The sequence below is a fragment of the Chinchilla lanigera genome, unplaced genomic scaffold (genome assembly GCF_000276665.1).
Source record: "Chinchilla lanigera isolate Chin_1 unplaced genomic scaffold, ChiLan1.0 scaffold00053, whole genome shotgun sequence".
Taxonomy (NCBI): Eukaryota; Metazoa; Chordata; class Mammalia; order Rodentia; family Chinchillidae; genus Chinchilla; species Chinchilla lanigera.
The window spans coordinates 7,501,725-7,525,041 of NW_004955454.1; the positions used below are offsets into that span (position 1 = coordinate 7,501,725).

The 23,317-nt window shown below is 39.5% G+C and overlaps 1 protein-coding gene and 1 pseudogene across 4 annotated transcripts in view; one reads left to right on the top strand and one right to left on the bottom strand.

The window, feature by feature from the left end:
- Spidr (scaffolding protein involved in DNA repair) overlaps positions 1-23,317 on the top strand; it is a 349,934-nt gene that overhangs the window by 141,581 nt on the left and 185,036 nt on the right. The window lies entirely within an intron of this gene.
- LOC102019026 overlaps positions 21,490-23,317 on the bottom strand; it is a 16,174-nt pseudogene continuing 14,346 nt past the window's right edge.

Here is a 23,317-nt window from a genome sequence, read left to right on the forward strand (position 1 = left end):
GAACTCACGACCTTGCGCTTGCCAGGCAGGCGCTTTGCCGCTGAGCTAAATCCCCAGCCCCTGTTTCATGTATGTTATCTTCCAGCAGTTTCAAACTTTTTTTTTCATCAGAGTATTTGATCCATTTTGATTTGATTTAAGTACAGGATAATAGATAGGAATTTAGGTTTGATCTTCTGCTAGTGGGCATCCAGTTTTCCCATCACATTTGTTAAAGAGGCTCTTTTCTCCAATGTATATTTTGGCCCCTTTGTCAAAAATCAGATGGCTATAGGTACATGTGGTTGTTATTGTATCTTCTGTTGTTTTGCATTGGTCTGCATATATTTTGTGCCAATACCATGTTGTTTTTGTTACTGTAACTTCGTGGTACAACTTAAAGTTGGATATTGTCATACCTCCAGCTTTGTTCATTTTGCTCTGGACTGCTTTGACTATTCTGGGCCTTTCTGATTCCCTATGAATTTTAGGATTGTTTTTTCTAATTCTGTGAAGAATATTGTTGCTATTTTAACAGAAATTGCATGAAAGCTATAGAATACACTTGGGAATATTGCAATTCTCACAGTATTACTTCTTCTAATCCAAGAACTAGGGATGTCTTTCCATTTTCCATTGTTTTCATCCTCTTCAGAGTTATATAATTTCATTGTAGAGATCTTTCACATCCTTAATTAGGTTGATTCATAGGTATTTAATGTTTTTGAAGCTGTGTTTTGTTTGTTTTGGTTATAGTGAGACAAGGTCTCATTCTTTAGTTCAGGCTGGCCTTGAACTCAGTAGGTAGCCTGAGTAGGTCTCAAACTTAAGCAGTCCTACTGCCTCAGCCTCCTGAGTGCTGGACACCACCACACCCAGTTTGAAGCTATTAAGATTAGAAGTGTTTTCCTGATTTCTTTCTTGGTGGGTTCATTATTGATGTATAGGAATGCTGTTGTGTGTGTGTGTGTGTGTGTGTGTGTGTGTGTGTGTGTGTGTTTATCTTGACACTTTACTGAATTTATCAGATCTAAAAGTCCTCTGGTGAAATTTTTTGGATCTTCTATGTCACAGCTCATATGATCTACAAATAGTGATAATGTGATTTCTTCCTTTCCTATTTGTATCCTTTTATTTCTTTTTCTTGCCTGATTGCTCTGGCTAAAGTTTTAAATACTGTATTGAGCAGGAGTGGTGAGAATGGACACTCTTCTCTCATTCATGATTTTAAAGGAAATACTTTTACTTTTCCCAGTTCCATATGTTGGCTGTGGGCTTGTCATATGTGGCTTTTATCAGTTTGAGATATGATCCTTCTAAAGCTTTTTCCTTTTCTTTTTTAAATTAGATTTTATTGGTACATTTTAGATATAAATAACAATCACATTCATCAAAGAGAATTTGTACCTTACACGATATAACCTGGTTTTTCTCCCCATTCCCCACCCTCCCTTCAACCCCTCATCCCCTCCCCATTTACAAAGCTTTATTTCCATGTTTTCCTTCTTCTCTCATTTTTATTTTTACTTTTTCCTTTCCCCTTCCTTTCTCTCTTGTTCCCCTCCCCATTTTCCTCCTATTTCAAAATATATTTTTTTTTTTTGTTTTTCTTCCGGTACCAGGAATTGAACTCACTACCTTGCACTTGTCAGGCAGGTGCTGTGCCGCTAAGCTAAATCCCCAGCCCCCTCAAAATACATTTTGATCCTTATTTATACTTTCAGTTTCTCACACCAGAGAAACGATGCAGTATTCATACATATGTCTGATTTATTTCACTTAAGAGTGTGGACTCAAGTGGTACATCCATTTTCCTAGAAATATCTGGAGCATATCCTTCTTTATGGCAGAGTAGCACTCCATTGTATAAAAAAACCCACATCTTCTTCATCCATTCACCAGTTGATGGGCACTTGTGTTGTTTCCATGATTTGGCTATTGCAAACTGTGCCACTGTAAACATAAGTGTGCATATGTCACTGTGGTATGATGTTTTTAATTCTTTTGGGAAGATACCCAGGAGGAGAATAGCTGGGTCAAATGGCTACAGCTGTTTTCATCAGAGTTTGTAACATGGAGAGATGTTGGATTTTGTTGAAAGATGTTTCTGCATATATTGAGATGATTATGTGATTTTTTACCCTTGCTTCCATTTATGTGTCACAATAATATTTATTGATTTGCATATGTTGAACCACCCTTGCATCCATGGGATGAAGCCAACTTGGTCAGATGATCTTTTAAATGAGTTGTTGAATCCTGTTGGCAAGAACCTTATTGAGAATTTTGTCATTAATTTTCATTAAGGATTTTGGTCTATAGTTTTCTTTTTTCTGTCTTTTTTGTTGAATCCTTATCTGGTTTTGGTATCAAAACTATGTTGGCTTCGTAGAATGAGTTTGGAAACATTACTTCCTTTTCTATTACATAGAAAAGTTTGAAGAGCTTTGGTGTTAGTTCTTCGCTAAAGGTTTGGTAAAATCTGTTTGTGTGGTTTCTCTTTGTTATTGATTTTTAGTTTCATTCTATTGTTATCTGATAGGATACATGAATAATTTCAGTTGTTTTGTATTTATTGAAATTTCCTTTATGACCTAAAATATAGTCCACAGTAAATCCCTGACTTACAAATGAGTTTCATTCTGGGAGAATTGTTCTAAGTTGAATTAGTTTGTAAGCCAGTAAAGTGAATCTTCTATAGTACACTGGTGAAAGTTCACAACTCATATGTTCATCAGTTAGAGGCTTAACTGTATTTTGGAGAAAATTCCATAGACTGCTGAAAAGAATATATGTGTTGCTGTTTTTGATGGAACACTCTGTAGATACCCGTTAAATCTATTTCATCCATAGTGTGGTTTAACTTCAATGTTTATGTTTTTCTGTTGTTTGGTTGGTTGATTGGTTGCCCTGTCTACTTGTGAAAGTGAGTATTGAAGTTTGCCACTATGATTGATTTTGAGTCCATCTGTTCTTTTATGTCAAGTTGTATTTGTTTAATGAAATTGGGGGTGCCAATGTTTAATGAATATATAGTTATAATTATCATCTCTTCTTGTTAACTTTTTCCCTTAACCATTGTGAAGTGGCCTTCTTTGTCTCTTCTAATGAGATTTGGTTGGAAGTCCACTTTGTCTAATATAAGCATAGCTATTTCTGCTTGTTTGGAGGCTCCACTTGCTTGGCATAGCATTTCCATCCTTTCATTTTCAGTCTTTGTATGTGTTTACAGATGAATTGTGTCTCTTGCAGTCTATAGATGGGCCTTGTTTTTTGATCCAGTCTGGTAGTCAGTGTATTTTATTTGGAGAGTTTAGATGTTTACATTAAGTGTTATTATTGAAAGGTATATACTAATTCCCATTATTTACTTGTTCTTGCAGTGTATGATTCATTTCTGTGTCTCATTCATTTAACTGCTTTCCCAGTGAGATTTATTCCTTCCCTCAGAGTTGTTGTTGTCCTCATCATATCTGGTTTGGGATCTCTTTATTATTTTCTGCAGTGAAGACTTGGTAGTCACAAACATCTGTAGTTTATCATGTGAGGTCTTTATTTCTTCTTCAGTTTTCAGTGGTAGCCTTGTAGGATATAGTAATCTAGATTGTCAATTATTTTCTTTTAGGGCTTGAAAAATTTTATTCCAAGCCCTTCTGGTCTGTAAGGTTTCTGTTGAGAAATCTGCTGTGACTCTGTTGAGTTTGCCCTATAAGTGATTTAGTGCTTCTAACTGCTTTTAACATTCTTTTTTTTGTTCTAGGTTCTTGTCATTTTGACTATGATGTGTTATGGAAAAGTTCTTTTCTGGCAATGTCTATTTGGGGTTATAAATGCCTCTTTTACCTGATATCTATCTCATTCTCCTGATTTGGGGAATTTTCTGTAATAATTTTAGGGAACAGATTTTTTATGCCATTAGCCAGTACTTCAACACCCTCTGTGTGCAATGATTGTTAAGTTTATTCTTTTAGAGTTATCTAGGAGCTCTTTCATAATCTTTATCTTGTTTCCTGTTCATTTTTCATTATTACTTACTAAATGTTTTAGTAAATCTACCTTGTCTTTAAGACCTGATATCATTTCTTCTGATTAATTTTGCTAGACTTTCAATTCAATTTTTAATTTGATTCTTTGAGATTGTAATTTCCAGGATTTCTGTTTGGTTCTCTTTCAGAATCTTTATCTCTTTATTGAAATGGTCTTTCATTCATTCATTCAGCTGTTTACTTCTTCTCTTTTTTGAACTCAGTGATCATTCTATTAGTTTTTTTAAAACTTTGTGGGATTTCATGCACTTGAGTACCTGTGGATTGGACTTTTGGGGAATTATGAATTTTTAGAAGCATCTTATTACCTTGTTTTCTCATCTTTCTTGTGTTTTTGTGTTGAAGTTTGTAGATCAGTTGGGATGAAAAGATCTCAAACTGTTGTGGAGGTCCCTTTAAGTGACACTGCACTGTAAAGAGAAAACAACTAGTAATAGCAGTATCTAAAGAACCAATTATATATCAACATATAAAAATGTGTTTAAAAAGTTTTCTACTCTTTTACTAACCCAGGAAGATAAAGTAATAGTAATACTGTAGGACAGGCTAGGAAAAAGCTTTTGACAAAGTCCAACACTTATTCATGATAAAAACCCTACAGAAAATAGGAATAGATGGTCTTTTCCTCAAACAGATCAAAGCCATCTATGACAAACCAACAGCCAACATCATACTTAGAGTTGGAGGAGAATTCACATCCCCCTTTTATCAGGCAATATCCAAGAATTGACTCCAGTATAAATATTGTACCACCACAGAAAGTAATATCAGACCTGGAGAGGGAGGGAGGAGGAGAGGAGAAGAGAAAGGGGAAGAGGAAGAGGGAGAGAGAGAGAGAATTTCTTCTTTTGGTTTATGCCAGGGGAACATAGCTCTAAGTTAATTATCTCTTTGAAGGACTTGGGGTTTGGGCTTCATCAGAAGAGTTTTGCAGGGACACATTTCTGTCCTTAACACTAGCATAAGAATGAACACTTTTTCTGCTGAGTTTTTCAGTTTTGTGATCAGATAAGTCAGCTAATTTCTCTGCTCTTACCTGTTCCAAAACAGCTTACATGATGACTTCCTAAATATCTTTCTGAATTGTGTTGTGTGTTGTTGCACAGAGATTTAAGTTTTTGTTGTTAAAAATATGCTTTATTTCATTCAGAAATAGTTATTGCTACCCCCTGCACCAGGTACTTTGTTTCCCTTTTGAATATTGGGGAAATATTTGGGGAAATATTTGGGGAAATATTGGGGAAATATTGAGGAATATTGGGGAAAAGTGAAATCTGACTATCCCCATTATCATGAATCTCTCTAAAAATAAACTCATGTAATCATCTTTTAAAAGATCATGAGTATTCCACTATATGGATATATCATAATTTGAAGTCTTTTGTTTTGGGTTTTTAAGGTTGCTTCCCGTGTTGGGCTATTTTAAACAGTGCTTGAATGAAATGTTCATCTTGATATACCCTTCTGATTCTGTGCTTAGGCTATTTTTGTAAGTAGGAATTCTTGGACATAGACTATGAGTGGATTTTTGAACCTTTTGATGTGTTGTTATAACAGTTACCTAAAAAGTTGTAACTGTTTCTGCCACTGCATGTTGCTCAGTCATACCACGCTGCTCTCATACTCTTAATAGTTTTTTTTTTTTAATGGCTGCATAGTATGATAAAGTTGCTTTAATCTTTTCCATATTACCAGCATGTAGTACATTTTGGGCTTTTTTGCTATTTAAATGACTGTAGTATACATTGTTCTGTATATAGTTCTGTTTATTCAGATTATTTTTTGTAGTAGATTTTAGCCACTGTTTCAGTAGGTTCCGATCATCTGCCTATATATCTGTCTACCTACCTTGTTGCTGGTATGATTTCTTAATATTAAGTTGTCCATAAACTTTATAGCAGAGTAATTGGCACTGGTCAAATTAAATTCTTTTCCTTCTGTTTATTTACTGGTAATAGCTTCCTTTGTGCAAATTGTTTTCCTTAATCTCTATTCATATATGTGTTGGGGTCTAAGAACTCATCCATTTATATGTCTGTTTGTATACCTGTACCTATCTCTCATAATTTAAATAGTCTTTTATTTTGAGTTTTTAAATGTTTCCCATTTGGGGGAAAAGTAAAGTCTGACTTTATCTGTTATCATGACTCTCTCTATATATCCGTTAACTCACATAGTCATCTTTTAAATGACTATGAGTACTATCAGTACTATGAGTGCTTCACTATATGGATACATAGTCTTTTATTTTGGTTTTTTTCCATTTTGGAAAATAATCGATTTTTATACAAATAAAAACATTGTTTATACAGTTAAATCAATTATAGTAACATTTTGTTTCCCTTCTGATACTTAGAATTCTTTAACTGGTGTGTGTCTTGTTGCTTGGCTAAAATTTCCAATGCAAAATATTTTCACAATTGTATTCTACTGCCTAGAATAATACTTGGCACATAATAGAGAATCAATCACTATATGGTTAATATTGAATATTAAATTATCATGAAGGCTTTGTCAGCTTTGGTGTGTCCCCTACTTGAATAAGAAGGCTTTGTTGATTTGTACATATTAAAAATATTTATTGAGTGTTTGCTTACTATATAATAGGCCATGTAATAGAACAAGAGAATATAATAGTCCAAGTGAACAACAAATTTTCTCTGTTCTTAATGAAGACACAATGTAGTGGGAGAAAAACATAAAAAATTATAAAAGGCCCTTGCAAATGTTGCATTTGGATCTATCTAGGGAATGTGAGAACACTGAGCAGATTGATAGGCCAGTAGAGGTGGGTTGTGTGGTGAGTGGGTGCTTACGCATATGTGCATGTGTGTGCTGTGCAGATGAGGGAGAGGTGTGATGTCGGGGTAGCTTCTTGGAGTTGGTGATCCCCTATCTGACTTACAAAGGGTTGGAAAGAATCCGAAGAGAGACTGTGAGGGCATTTGAAGAGGAAGCCACATGTGTAATGATAAAAAAAAAAATACTGGCAGAGGGGTAAGACATATCATGGGTATGTGAGGTGCCCTGTAGACAGAGTGGAAATTTTAAGTCAGGTGTGGCCGAAGGTGAGACTGGGAGAACCTGTGCACACTGTTGATGCACTGAGATTGAATGCCCATGTTGTCTGAAGGAGGAGGACTGTGACCTGTGTCACACGTAAGCTCTATGCAGTGTGACTCTGTAGAAGGATACAGTAAAGGCATCTAGGAGACATTGGGAGAGGTCTGCATGTGAAAGAAGCTGATGGTTTGGAATGGGATGTTAAACAGTAGCTATGGAGTATATCCTGGAGTTCAAGGCGGCAGAACTGGTGGATGACTTTGATATGGTTTAGGAAGGAAAGACAGAAAACAAGAAAACACTGAAGTTTTTAGATTGGGCAAATAAGTGACTGATGATGCCATGTTCTACAATGGGGAAACTTGGGAAAGATCTGTGGAGTGTAGTCACCCACACCATTTTGGTAGTAGCAATAGCCAGAGCCCTGACTAAGTGCAAGAGAGGGTGTAATGCCAAAAGGGAAACCCTATCAGCTGGTCTGGACTCTCAGTGTTACCCAGGTATGGTAAGTGGTGGAGTGTCCCATGGAGCTGACATCCGCTCCAACTTTTGTTTCTGAGGAGAGGCTGGGATGTTGAGCAGAGTCTGATTATGAGATTGAAGAAGCCTTAGTGTGGAGAGCTGGCATTTAACTTACCCAAAGGGCAAGTTAAGCTTACAAGTTAAGCTATATTGTGACCACTGACAAGGGGGCAGGGCACAAAAAGAGGAGTAATGACCTCATTCCTGGAGAGTGTTACTGGGTTGAGGAACTTGTAGGGCCATTGAGAAATGTTGATCCTTTAGGTTTAAGGAATCTGAGTGGAAATAGTACTGAGCTTGTACTCACCAGAGTTTAAGGCCTAGAACCACATTTATTTCTGTGAACCTCATGATGTCCATTTTTAACTTGGCGGATAATATCTGTGTCTGTTCACAAGGTGACTGAGGAGCGATACCAATAAAAGACTAGTTCACTACGTACCAGCTGTTTCTACATAATTTTCTGTGATACGATAGAAACATAATTATAACCCCAGGAGTCTTGACTTCACACAGTGATTAAATAGGAAAAGAGACAAGCTGCAGTGAAAATTCCACAGGGAATTATAGTTCAGTTGTACAGAGTACCACAGGTATCAAAGATGAAGTAAAACACTGAGTATTGAGATTGCACATGTAGGATAAAGCAGGTGAAATTGTAGGATGAGTTGTGCTAATGACTTTTCTAAGAGTGTGGTTTATTAAGATGAGAAGATAATGTACTAGTTCTATCTTGACAAGGTTTATTTACTTTGGAGAAACTATGTATCACTGATCTCAAAATAAGTAATTCTGATGCAAAAACAAAAGTGACTACTTGTCAGAAATGTAGGGCAGTTTGGATCCAGCCAAAAGCTCAGTAAAGAAATTTACAGTTGAAACAATAAACTTGTGGTTAAATATTAAACATTATTGAATGACTGGAATGCTTCATATCTAATGTAGCCTTCCAGTTGGTCCATTTGTATTCTTTATCTCAAAGGTAAAGATTGGAAAAGCAAACAAAAAAAGTTCACTGTTAAAATTTTTTGCTTTCTGTTCTGGGGTGGGGTGTTAATGAGCACAGCTCTGTGAGCTGGCCACAGCGCCAGTGACACTGTAGATTGGCATGCCATGAAGTACACTTGGCCTGCCACTTTAAATAATATGCACGAGCAAAAATATAATAATGTAACTGAAATATATGCTATAACATTTATAACTTAATGTAGATATATTTTTGCTCTAAAAGTATTGGAAACAGACTCTCCCTCTGTCTTCTGAGTTCATATCTTAGAAGTATAGCTTGTTACACCTACACATGTCCCACCTGGAATGATAAGGGTTTTCTTAATTTTTCTAATTTATTTATTTATTTATTTTTTCTGGTACCAGGAGTCGAATTCATGACCTCGCGCCTGCCAGGCAGGCACTGTGCCGCTGAGCTAAATCCCCAGCCCCTCTAACCCCTCTAATTAATTTTGAACAGAAAGAAAACAATCTATTAGATAAAAGCAAAGGGATAGAATAGAAGTGGTCTTTGGCTTACTTATCCTCAAAGTGACGGTGGATTATTTTGATTATTAAGAAGCTGTGCTGAGCTTCCCCCTTTGTGGGCAGTATTCTTTCCTTCCAGAGAGGCTTTTGGTTCCCCTCGTCGGTACGAACTCATAATTGTCCTGCTCCCTTGCCTTTGCACCTTCCATGCTATCGTCTTCCCAATGTCGGGTAGTCTTGATGTCTCTGTCCTGAATGGACCGCGGTGCCTTCCTTGTGCATCCATGGCAGCGCAGTCAGTTCTTCCTTTCTTCCTGCACTGTGAGCTTCTTGTGTACAGTATTATTTGTGGCTTCAGTGGGAATTTTAGCTTTGCAAGACCAGTCTAGACATATAGTCTCCAAGTTTTCCCACAGGATCTAAAATTTACATCCTGGCTCATTTCTGAGGAACGTGAAGGATGGTGAGAATTTGCTAATATTTACAGCTATGAAAGTATATGGGTTAATGAATGTTCGTACCCTAGCTAAGATATAAATGGTTGGGAATGTTTCATTTTCATCCATACCTTACAGGACAGAGGGTTTACAGTAGGACAGAAGAGACAGCAGTCTTCACCTAACAGTACTGTTCTCCTGCTGAATTAGTGCCAAGCACACAAGGAAAATACTTAGGAGCAGGCATGATCCCTGGACTTCCTCTTTTCGTGTGGAACCCATTCTCTGTCATACTAGCATGTGTATTCTGTGCAGAGTTCCCTTGGGTATTTCTTATTGGTTAAAGAAAACTGACTAAAGAGCAAAGAATCTTATCTGATTAATGACTGCTGAGTGGAAGTCCTGTTTTCTATGTATTTGACCATAAATCCTAAGCACATTATAAAGTAAAAATTTTCACAAAGTAGGCTTCTTTCAGTGCATTGTACAAAGTGCAGGTACATTCTAATAATTTAAAAATAGTATTTTCAAAATACGTGTTTATTATGAGTTTAATAACTTTCCTTAATAAAAATGTCTTCCTTAGCTCTTGTAGAGACATGATCTTGTAAGACTAATCCAAAGGTGAGCACTGTGATGTTTGGATGATTATCCCAGCCCAGTCGCAGCATCACAGTTCTTGGCGGTTCTGAGCATGAAGTCTTCCTGATGTAAGTAGGGGCAAATTCTTTGCCTCTGGGACGGTGGTGGCAAACCTCTGGCACACATGCCATAGCAGGACCTCAGAGCCCTCTGTTGGCACCGAGCCAAGTCACCCCCGCCAGTGTTTGACAGATTACCAGCATGCGTGCAACAGCAAAGGTCACAGTAATTGTGCAAGTGCACCCCAAATGCAAACTTTACCTTTCAATAAAAAGCTGTTTGTATCATTGAAAGCTCTATCATTGTTTTTCTTTTAAGATAAAACATGTTAATGTGTGAGTTATTTTTTCTAAGCTAAACCCTCAGTATTCAGATTTAATTGCAGTGTTTGGGTTTTGAGGTTGGGCATGGTGGTACACGCCCGTAATCCCAGCACTTCGGAGGCTGAGGCAAGAGGACTGAGTTGGAGGCCGGCCAAGACTACATAGTGAGTTCAAGGCCAGTCTGAACTACATAGCAAGACCCTGTCTTCAAAAGAAAGTGGATTTGGGTTGTAGTTTGGGCACTCGGTCTCTACAGGGTTTGCCATCACTGTTCCAGGAGCTCTGTGAAGAGGTCAGGCTGCTATTTGCATATTTTCTCTTTCAGACAAGTCAGTAATGTAAACATGGAGTTCTAATCTCTATTCCCTTTCCAAAGTTGGCTTCAGAGTTTTTCCCCTAGCAACCAGTACTGTCAATGGCTGATTTTATTGTGATATCTAGACTCCTGAGGATTTTAGAAATAATTGATTTAATTTAAGAAATGAAAATCTGTTCCAACAGAGAGTTAATTTGTTACCTTCTCCCTTTTATAGGATATCAGCAGAATTTTTCATTTCTATTTTACAGATATTTCTGTTTTATAGCAGAGTTTATACAATACAAGTGAAGTTTATTTGCTGAAAGCAACTAAGTAAATCCACGGCATAATTAACATTCAGAATCTGTGGCTTTCAGATCTGCTTGAGTTGTGTCTATTGTTACTTTTACCTGTAGTTCCATGGACACTGAAATGACAGAAAAACAGTTCTGGAACATTACTTTAAGTTCATTTGCACCTCTTGGAAAGCAACTCTGTGTTCTGAAAATGTTTCATAGATTATCTTCAGGTACAAGGAAGATGGCAGTAGGCAAAGGAGAGAGTGTGTTAGAAAATGAGATTTTTATTTGTATTACTTAAAAGCAGCAATATTGTTCTAAAGTCCTGCTCAGAAAACAATTGTAGCTGCATCATTACCCCCTTCAGTCCCTTTCCTAGTTTCAGAGAACTGTTCAGAAGGTTGGCAGGCAGTGGCTTCAGCACAGGCAGCGAAACTCTGCTATGGTCTCCTGCACATGTGCCAGGTAGTCATGGAGGCAGCGTCATCCTCTGGTCTCTCACATCTATTTTGTGAACTTTCTTCCCACCTTTCATTTAAGAATAAAACCAAGTATTAAGGAATGAATGTGTGTTGCTGGAACACTTTTTCATAATTGAAATAATCTAGCTAGGTATGGTAGCATTACACCTATAGTATCAGCATCCTGGGGGTCTAAGGCAGGAGGATTGCAAGTTCAAGCCAACCTGGGCAACTTAGCAACTTAGTGAGACCTAGTCTCAAAATTTTAAAAAAGGGGCTAGAGAGGTAGCTCAGTGCAGAGACCCTGGATTCAATCCCAGTACCAAAAAATATATTTTTTAAATAAAATAATTTAAAACGGTTGCAGTGATTTCTTAATTTGTTTTCTATTTGTTTGTTTTGTCTTTTTTGAGACAGGGTTTCACTGTACAGTTCAAGCTGGCCTTGAACTCACTTTGCACTCCAGGTTGGCTTTGAACTCATAGCGATCCTCCTGCCTCAGCCTCTCAAGTGCTGGCATTACAGGTGTGTGCCACCACTCCTGGCTATTTGTTTTGTATTGTGTTGTTTCTGTGGTGTGGTGTTACAAACCCAAGAGTTCATACGTAGTATGCAAGTGTCTTGCCACTAAGCTCTAAGCCTTAGGCAGTGATCTTTAACAAGTGATAGATGGTTAGAATTTCTTTATGTAAATTTATACAGTATTAAGAGTGAAAAAAAATTTAATTTTTCTGGGTTATTGATTTCATTTTAATAGAAAGATATTGTAGCATCCTGAATATCAGACAGGGCCAGTTTAAAGGTAGTTGTTTTAACATGGAAGTTTTAGGTTGAAAAATTGAAAGCAGGTACATTTTTAGTAGAGGCCCTTACAAGAATCTCTTTCAAGCTACTGTTTTTATTAATACTTATAGACACATTAACATGTGACAGACTTGTTAGAGCTGTGAGTTGAGTTGTTAAAAGTTAAAGTGTTGCTTCATCTATGAACACCCAGGACTGTTTTATCTAAGCTGCAGGGGATTAGTGGAGTGGAATAAAAGTGTTTTTCACCAGTGCTGGAATTGCATGGAGGATCTTCTAGATGACTGATTTGTGATAGAGACTGGGTAAGCACTTTGATTGGCACAAATATCCTTTATCACAGAACATTACCTTATAAGGTCATCAAAGAGACTGTGAAAATATAACATGAATTACCCTATATACTGTCATTAAGTAACAGCAGTTCAATGAATGGTAGCCATAGGTGAACTACATTTTCCTAAGTTAGAAAACGCAATCAATGATACTCTGAATTATTCATTCCCCAGTGTTGCTTTCTGTATCTCCTTCCCTTGAGGGCACTGGCCTCTCACTGGGCTCCTGAACCCAGTGACTCCTCACCTGGACCAATACCTCCAACCTAGTTCTGATTCTTCATGGAGCAGAGGCTGTGTCTGAGTCAGCAGGTCACACTGTTTACTATGCACCCTACCTTGTTCTAAAGTGGACTGCATTTGGTTTATGAAAATACAAAAATTCAAAGAGTACAGAAATTTATGTTCAGGAAAGCAAGCAGACAGTGAAAATGGAGGAAGCTCTCATCACCGTGGCTCAGGACTCTGGGCTTGGCCTGCAAACAGATCCCTTGGATAAGAAAAGCCCAACACTATCTGGTAGTGAGAATAAAACAGAAATAAAACAACATAGTGTGACAAATAAAATAACACATTTAATGAGGATTTGTTCTCTTAATATTGTGTTTTTTCTTTTTGTACTGGGAATTGAACTCAGGACCTTGCACTTGCCAGGCAGGTGCTGTGCCCCTGAGCTATATCCCCGGCCCTCTCTTAATCTTGTTGGTGCAAGCGGCCAGCATAGAAACTAAGTGCTATTCAATGAGATTTTGTATTTTATATTATTTATTGCCTTGTTTATTATAGGAATACTTTCAAAGTATCTTTGAACACTGTATCTTAATGAATAAAATGGAGATAAAAATAAAATCTTAATGCTAAACTTAATGAAATATGGTGCCTGTTACAAGTGTCTGGACATGAGAGATACTTAGTAAATTTTAACTGTTATTCATAGCAATCAGTAATGTTTTCTATAGAGAATTAATGTGTCTAATTCAGGAATACTTTTAAATACATGAGTGGATGAAAAAATAAAAGTTAAATCTTTCAACTACTGCTCAATATGAGTTTTCACCGACTATCTCTTGGTGAGTATTGAATGGAAATGAGTTTAAATTTTTACTGCTGACATACTTTCATTGTTTGTTCCAGGCAGTGAATATTTTTAGAGTGCTAAGTGCTAGAAGTGCCATCATGGACCTTGATGGAGCTAACAGTTTTGTGAGGAGACATTTACAGCACGGTGGGTGGGATATGCAGTGGTGTACGCGTGTAGCAGAGGACTCTGGAGACAGCCACCCACAGGACAGAGAGCTGAGCTGTGCTGAGCTAGGAAGGAAGTGTTAAAGCCAAGATTGGGCACACTAAGAGGAAACATTTGGGGGACAATAACTCACTTGAGTGGAATGAGGGGCTGATTATGGGGGAGACTAAGTAGCTAGGAATGAAGCTGGAGTGCTTACAGCAGCCAGGGTGTGAAGGATTTGTACTGTGTGTGAAGAATAGGTGCAGTCTGGAAAGCAGAGAGGGCAGCAGAAGACATACACTGGGTCTGTGATTTAGAAACTTGCTTGAGGTAATGTAAAGAATGAGTTACAGGCAGGCAGGGCATCAAGTCTGTCAAACAAGTGCAGCGAGGTAAAAGGCAGTGGGAGGAGATGGAAGCTGTGGGGAGAAGTGGTGGGTCTTACATGTGGCTAGCTGGTTGTGGGTTGTGGGTTTCAGTTTTTAGTTGGAAAGTGTGGGGCTAGTATAACGGAGAGATGGTGGCACTGTCGCAAAAATGGAGAAAACACAGGGGGCAGATTTAGGATACCCTCCATATCTTGATTAAGGGCAAATTGACCAGGTGTGCTTTAAAAGTCAGCTGGGCTGAAGTTGCTGGAAGTAAGGAGCCTAAAATTGAGAAGCATGTATCCAAATAGAGCGCCTACTGCTCAGCGCAGAAAGGTACCAGGAGAGTCCCTACAGCGGAACCATCATCCCAGAAAGGACATCTGGAGTTAATGCTGAGCACATGGTCATTATGATTCAAGTCCTCAAGATTCTACCCCAGAAAGCAGCATTTCTGAGTGTTTGCAAGAACTCGTCCTTCTGTTTAAAAGAAATCTCAGTGTAATATTCATAAAGTGTAATTCCAGTGTGATAAACTAGCTATAAAGTGTGTAACGAATGCTTTCTCTAAGGTTATCAACTCTAAATGAGTTCAGTTTAGGAAAATACTCATCATGGATGACAACTTTGGTTTTTGAACAATTGATCTGAAGCCATGTTTAATTAGCACAGGCAGTTGCTCATCAAGATCTTTCCTAGCTCATGGTAAAGAAGTAATATAGGATTTACTTTTGAATAATTTTTTTTTATGCTTTGTTTGCTTAGAGAGGTGTTATAGTTTGTATGTAAAGGTCCCCCCTCCAAGTCTCATGCGGTCGTAGATGGAATTTTTCAGAGATGGCTAGATCTAGGATGTTTGATGCTGGAATTAAGTGTGTGATGCTGGGGTCAAGGGTGTGGCACCCTGGGTGTGCGTGCTTCCCACCCCAAGGGCATGTAGCCTGGATGGAATAGAAGGGACAGAAAGAGGGCTGCTGCCCTTGCTTGCTGCTGCTCCTTCTATTGATGCTGCTTGCCTCTGCCTCCTGCCTACTCTGTGATGCCCCTGTGCCATGCCACCCTACCTTGGAACCAGTCAGTTATGGACTGAAGCCTCTACAAATGGTGCGAACAATAAATCTTTCTTTCTTTAACTTTGGGTGTTGGGTGTTTTGCTTCAGCAACAAGAAAAGTAACTAAGACAGGAGGGATTTACCTCATCCAAAAGCAGTTTACATTCAGCATGGTAACATTTTAAAAGAAAGGGGCATAGGGCATAATTCTGTTTTACCTTGCTGAAAGTATCCGATCTGTTACCAGTAGTATCTTATTTGTTAAAATACAGTTTCCTCCTGTCTGTGACTCTACAATCTATGCACTTCAGACAGTGTCATAAACAGGCTTTGATAAGAAACTAACAGCACACATCTACTTTTGCTCTCCCAAGTAAAAGGAGAAAATGCTGGTAAGAGCTGGAATGGCTGCTGTTGCTGAGATTTCTCCCCATGTGATAAAAGTCCAGTGGTGGACAGTGACTGGGAAATGGCCTCAAGACATCCTACTCTTCCCATAAGGGACATGAGGATTTCAGGGCAATTTGTTAAGAAGGCACACATTATAGAATGATAATATAGTACGGAGGGTGTAAGGCTTACCAGTTTATAAAATAGAATAGCTTATGGTGAAGTACTGAGCAGCATTTAGTAAAATTTAACAGTTCAACTCCATAGTGCTATGAGGACTGTAATAGTTTCTTTAGTGCTTATCATTGAATTTCTTTTACTTTTTCAGACAAGCTTGATTAGATCTTCTGACTTTAAAAATAGAACTATGATATTTCAATTTCCAAGGTATAGTGTCTTACTGTGCTTTAAACTTTAAAGTAAGTCACAGGAAAAAAAAAACATTGTGACCACCATTTCAAAGGAAATTACCTCCTTTGAAACTCGGGGTGATAAAAAAGATAAGGGTAATATAATGTCTTAGAGAATTTCTTCCCCTATTTTACCAGTATTTGCCTGTTTTGAATCTACCAAATGAATCAAAATGTATTCATTCTCTATCCACAAAAGTGTGCCTAGTGCCCAGTAATATGCTGGGTACTAAAGATTCAGGGGTTAATATTAAGAAAAGAGATTTAGTACCCAAATCTAAAGGTAGAGGTAGTGTTCAAAATGGAACATTAGAGAGAAAACAATATAGGAAGTTACTTTACTTAAGATATACTATTGTAGAGTTGTTTAAAGGTTGTACCTTAGACATGTTTGTCTGTTAGTATTTGATTAGATGACACAGGTCTCAGTAATGTAGGGATGGGAGAATATCCTAAATCCCTACATGTAATATAGCATGTACAATTTTATTAAGGTGTAAGGCCTGTACTTGAAACTTGCCAGCCCTTGCACATGAGGAAATTCCAACCATTCTGCAGTAACAGATAGTGTTAGTGGGTAGCTGGTGGATGACATCAAATGTCAAAATGGTAAACAGCTTCACCCACATGAATTGAAAATGTACCATCTGGGATCCAGTGTCCTCACGCTCATCGTGATCTGTACCAGCAGCCTGAGCTTGCTGCCTGTGGCGGGGCATGGGGGTCAGAGTTTATATGGAGCATAGCTTAGTGTTAGGCCACCTGAGGTTGTGAGAGGGTCTGTGCATCCCATTCCTGAGGCTCTTTGAGATGATTCTTCTTTATTCCTTTCTGGTGATGAATCCCTTCATTAGGAGCAGATTGGTTTGTCAGCCAAAAACTTTAGCAAGAAAGGCTCATGCTCCTCTTCATCATCCAAGCCCCAAACTAAGTCATCTATCTTTAGCCCACAGCATGACTCTTCTGTCATTTCCTTTTCTGTTCGCCAGGTACAAACATGGAATGAACTCTTATCGCCCCTAATTTTATTCATCACAAACTATAAAACAACTTAAGTAGGTTTCTCACCAAGGTTCTTTCCTTTACAAAGAGGTTAGATTGGAAAATCTGTCAAATCTCTTATTCCCCAAAACCAGCTATGCCATTGTACGCTCTAAGGAATTCACTTCTGGCCCTTGATTACAAATCAGTGGTTAGCACGTGTTATGGTTGATCTAAAACGTCCCCCACAAGTTTCCTGCATTGAGCAGTAGAGCTTTCAGAAGGTAATTGTGTAATGAGAGCACTATACTCGTTAGGAGATTAATGCATTGACGAGTTCATAACTGAGTTGCTGTTAGGAGATGACACCAAGGTAGTTCACTGAAGGTGTGACCAGGAAGGATGTGTCCTTTTCCCCAGTCCTTCTTCCTCTCCTTCTCTCTACATTTCTACCATGAAGCCAGCTGATCAAGGACTGAACTCTGAAACCATGAACCAAAATGAACCTCTCCTCAAGTTGTGGTTACCAGGTATTTTGTTTCAGCAAGAGGAAGCTGACCAATATAGCATGGAAGAACAAACTGTAAGGTTCAAACAAGTGCTTTAGTCTTACATACTGTCCTTCCAAAATGATTCCTTGTTCCCCACCTTTCTTTTCTGTTTTCCTTATTATACTCTGTACCTCTTCCCTGAAGCAGTATAGTGGCTTATACCTAGTTGCCTGTTTACTCTGGACCTTTTTTTTCCCCAAGCCATTTTGAGGCCTGATTCTCTTGCCACAGCACTGATGTCAATTTAGGAAGCATGCCTTTGGCCATGTTCCTTCTTACTTTGAGAGCTTATATTGTTGCTTGTAGCACTCGAGCCTGTTTCTTAGTGTATACTTAAGATTTCCCTGATACAACTTGTTCAAGTACATTTTCTGTTACTCCGCTACTCATAGTGTGGTCTAGTTAATGAACCAACTAAATATTCCTGGTATGTCCACCCTCTCTCTGCCTGGAATGTCTTGACTTTTCATTTAAGACTTCTCGAATTCCACTTCCTCATGAAAGTCCCTTCTGATTCTTTCCAGCTGGATGCACCATCTCCAGTGTTTTAGGACTTGTAGTTGTGGGGTTTTTGTTGTTGTTTGGTTTTTTTTCTGTTTTAAGCTAGTGCTTCTCCTGCAGCATTTGTCATACTCTGCTTAATGCAAGAGCCATATATACATTGCTCTTGTTTTCCTGATTTGTGGATCTCTATTCTTTAAGAGCAAAAATTATGCACATGACATGGTACCATACAGAAAAAAGATATGTGATAAAATTTGCCATAATTTGGAATGATGTTGTAGCAAGTCGTACTTATTCCACATAGGCTTACCTTTAAACCTGCAACCAATTAAAAAAAAAACAAATTAATGCCACATATACCAGATTGTAACATAATGTTTAAGCAGATTTTTAAAATGTTTCCTGGAAAACATTTGAGAAATAAAGTAATTCTATGAGACTCCAAAAATAGGATGTCTTAAGTCTTGTGCTTTATTCTGTTAAACGAGGCATGGTGGCACATGCCTGTCATCCCAGCACTTGGGAGGGTGAGGCAGGAGGATTCCTGCGAATTTGAGGCCAGCCTGAATTACATTGTAAGACCCTGTCTCAAAAAAAAAGAAAGAAAAAAGAAAATAAGATACTGAATGTCAACCAATTCTTATTTTTTGAAGGCCTATTTATTTTTCAGTAGCACTATGAAAGAAAATTGAAAACTCTAATAGCTGTCTCTACTGACCTTGGACGCAGAGCCCTGCAGCAGAGGCCTGGTGAGGGGAAGCGTTCCCTGCAGCCCCAGATGGGAGCCACAAGGAGGCCACTCATAGTGCTGAGAGGGTGAGGAAATCCAATAGTTTTTTTCCTCATAGTATCATGGGACTTGAAAATGGTCCAACCAAGGCCATTGCCGGATGCGCAGCAACACTCCACTGATGCAAGCAAGCAGGTCCTCTCAGAGCAGGTGATAGCCCTCCTGTGATGTGAATAAGTGGCTGTGCTGGATGTGCAGTGCCCTGCCCCCCAAGTAAGCCTGTATCAGATGGCTTTTCCTCTACCCCACAGATACATGCGCAAGACCACTCACCAGCTCCAGGCTGGCTCTCCCTTTTGCTTCTTGTTAGCACAGGGCAGCAGAGGCAAGGACCAACAAATCAACCAGATCCCAGACAAGGACAATGCCTGGGGAGAGAAGGGAGCAACCAGATCCTGTGACCATAGACATTAAGTCCAACAATCCAATTAAATCCTTGCCCTGTGACCTACATCCAGCAAAGACCAGAGGATTGATTGCATTTCCCATCTACCAACAGGAGCAAGAACATGCCTTGGCTTGGTTTCTTTTTGGGTTATATGTGTTTCTTGTATACAGCATACTGTTGGATTTTTTTTCTTGATCCATTCTGCCAGTCTGAGACCACTCATACTGAGAGTTATTACTGAAAATTATTGACTTATTCCTGTCATTGTCCTGTTTTCCCATTGCTAATTCCCTATATTTCCCTTTTACTTAACTGCCTACCCTACCTAGTATTCATACTGTTAGACATATAAGAAGGAGAGGTGTAAAAGAAAATAAATAATGTTAGAGAACAGTACAGGAAAGAATAGGAAAGAAGAAAAAAGGTAAGTGGAGAGAAAAATACAGAAATAAAAGATTAGGTACAAGAGAAACTGCCCTAAGAAGCCCCCTGGGCCATGCCCTGAATGCAAAGGTGACCACTGGAGATCGGTCTGCCCTCTAATGTGAAGGCCCAGAGCTCAGACCCATCCTACCAGTTAGTCTAACAGGAATGAGGGGGCCCGGGGCATACTCTGCCTTCTCCCTCTGGCCAGACTCTCATCTACATGGAGGAGCCCCGGGTAATCATGACTGTAGAGGAAAAAAGAAAACAGCCTGTTGCTAGACACAGGTGCAAGTCTCGTGTCCTTCTTTTCAATCCTGACCTTCCTTCCAGCTATCACACTTCAGTGAAAGGAGTCACTGGTAAGGAGGTAATGCACTATTTTTCACAACCCTTAGGCTGTAACTACTTGTTAGATCTTTCTTGCGTATCTCTGTCTTCCTGAGAAACCACTTTGAAGATACCACCATGTATTACAGCAGCCACTGATATTTTCCTACTAATCTGTCCATAACTCTGTAATGTTTGTATTGTTCCTATGCTATTTCATAAATGGACGTATGTTTATTACTGTGTGTTGCCTACAACAGCCATTGAGAATAGTCAATGATTATTCAGTTGGTCACTCATGTATAGCTCTCTTTATTTTCTTTAGAAACCACTGTGAAGATACCAAAGTATAGTACAACAACCATTGATAATCTCCTACCACTTTTGTCTGTAACTCACTATTATCTATTTGTTTTCCTGAGAAGCTCTCTTGTAGATAACAATATGTAAAACAATAACCATTGATAATTTCCTACCACTTTGTCTGTAATTCAATAAGCCCCCCATTACTGTTATCCTTCTTTTACTCTTTAAAATAAAAAAAAAAAAAAGATTAGGAGGTAGAGGGGAAAAGCTGAAAGAGGAAATGAAAAAAGAAACTAAAAGAAGAAAAAACTCAACCCCTCCAAAATCCAATGAAAGAAAGATTAAAAAATAACAAAAAGTAGTAAAATAAAAAAAAAGAATGAGTCAAAGAAAAAATTCTGGTGTTTTTGAATGAGTGGTTTTGTTCCAAGATCTGCAGTCTTCGGTTCCAGCTGAGGGCCTGGATTCCATGGTAATGTCCTGCATGAGTCCAGCTGAAGACCTAGAGCCCATAACAATGCCCCACCCCATGAGTCCAACTGGAGGCTTAGAGCCCATGACAATGTCTCGTACAGGCCTGTTTTATGGATCTGTCCTGGGAAGGCCCCGAGATCAGTGGTGGAAGCTAGAAAGTCTGTGCTAGCAGGACAAAAGATCTGTGCTAGCAGGCTGAGGGATCTGTGCTGCAGCCAGGAAGCAATGTGCAAAGTAAGAACCAGAGCTCCCCTGAAAGGTACCACAGCCATCCTTAGTGACAATGAGGTCCTGACCCCTGCCAGTGATGAGAACAAATGAGTCTATATCAGGAAAGCCAGTGTGACAAGCTTCTCCAGGAGATTAAACAGTGCATCATCTTCCCCTTTGGAGCCAGGAAAGGATACTCAAAGTGAGGACCAGAGCGCCCCCAAAGTGAACTGTAGCCATTCTCAGTGACAAGGTCTCAAGCTCCTTCAATGATGAGAACATGTGCATTCATATCAGGAAAGCCAGCGTGACAAAGTCCTCCAGGAGAACCAACAGCTCCCTGTCAGCTTCTCTTCTTCTCCAGTTCTGCCTCTCATGCTGTCAGCAGTAATCCTCAGGTGGGCCTCCACACCCAGCACCGTGCTGGTTCAGTTCGGCTGAGTGTTACAAGTTGACCACCAGCTGTCAGTCTGCCACACAGCTGAACAGAGAATGTGATTTTAAAAAAATTTTTGGTGGATGATAAGGTGTAGAAATGGAACACTTAGAAATGATTTAAAACCTGGACTTGCTGACCAGAAATTACACAGTTGGATCATGAAAAAACAGCAGAAGAGGGTTATGAGTGAACCTACACTGCTCTAGCTGCACCCCTTCCCCTTCTCAGAGGAAAGCTTGGCATTGATTAGATCTTGGGCCAGACTAATGCTGGCAGCCAAGCCAGTAATAATAACCTGCCGATCGAAGACCCTTCAGCTGGGTTGGCAATTTTGATCTGGGCATGGACATCTGGTTGATCTCATTGATGTTGGCACCTTGGCAGCCAGTTATGTAGCCAGTTAAGTTTTTTTGAATGGTGAGTTCATGAGTGGGTTAAGTAGATACATCCACACTTGCCCAGTAGCCTTTCATCTCTGGGTAGCTGGAGTCAGTTCCAGCGAATCTGGTCCTGCCATGCGTTATAGAAAAGTGGGAATGTTGTCTTGCCGCCTGATTCAGCTTGGCCAGACTGCGCGGAGAAATGGTGTGTGGGCCTTGAACAGAGTAGGCATCTAGAGGTGGTCCCTCCAGGTCACGGGTGGCATCGGGGTAGCCCACAGCGTCGCTGCAGCAGTCTTGGCCGCCTGCACAGATGACTGGAGAGCTGGCCAGCATGAGCTGGTACCGAATGGTCACAGCTCTCCCTTGTGGGGACTGGGAGGTTGTCTCCAGTGTGACTAGGCAGATCTGCTTGACACACTTGGTGACAGACTGCAGCAGGCCAATGATAGGGATGGCCCACTTGGTTGAGTTGGGCAGCATATCCCCTGCTGGACCTGGGCCCCATACTCTAGAGGAGTATGACCTTTCCCAATCAGGGGCCACACTGGGTGGCCTGCACCACCAGCCACAGGGTCACTGGAGGCCTGATGGTTGCCATGCTGCTGGTCATGGAGCTGTTGAGATCTTCCTGCAGTTTGTTGATAATCATAGCAAAGGCCTTAAAGATGGCATTCGTAGGGCTGGTCAGGGGTGAGACTTTCCCAGGAGTTCCCCTCTGAGATGCTGATCTGAGCGCCACTCTCCTCCAGGATTCTCTTAACCAACTCCCCTTTTCTTCCCAGTGATGCTTCTTACTTCCCTTTCCATGCATAGAAAACTGCTACATGTGTGAGTTAGATACATGTCTTCAGTCAACTTTTACCTGATTTTTACCTATCAGCATCTTTAGCTCAGAGAATGATATTTTCACACATCCTATTAAAGTCAACTGTCATATCTCTCTTTGGCTGAAGATTTCACTCCTAGAAGATTTCACTCCTGAAGATTTCACTCTGTGCTAATGGGGGCCCTGCTGGCACTTCGCCTGATCTGGCACCAGAGGCTGGATCAAGGCCCTCCACAGAGGCTGCTTTGCCCCACTTTGCCCTGTCATGTCTTTGTAGTACCAGGTGAATTGAGCTAATGGGAATCTGGGCTGTGGCTTAAGGGCTGTCTCGAAGATAGCTGTTTTGGTATTATGGTTAGTTTTACAAAATATTGGAAGTTTTCATTGGTTCTTTTATCCTTTTAAAAAAAATCAACTCGAGTGGCTTCTGACTTTGGACTTGACAATTTTGCTGTATCTGTATTACAAAATAGCAAAAGAACAGTACAGACAGTACAGAGTTACAAACAAAGTGGTAGGAAATTAACAATGCTTGTTGTATCACATATTGATATCTTCAAAGTGGTTTCTCATGAAACA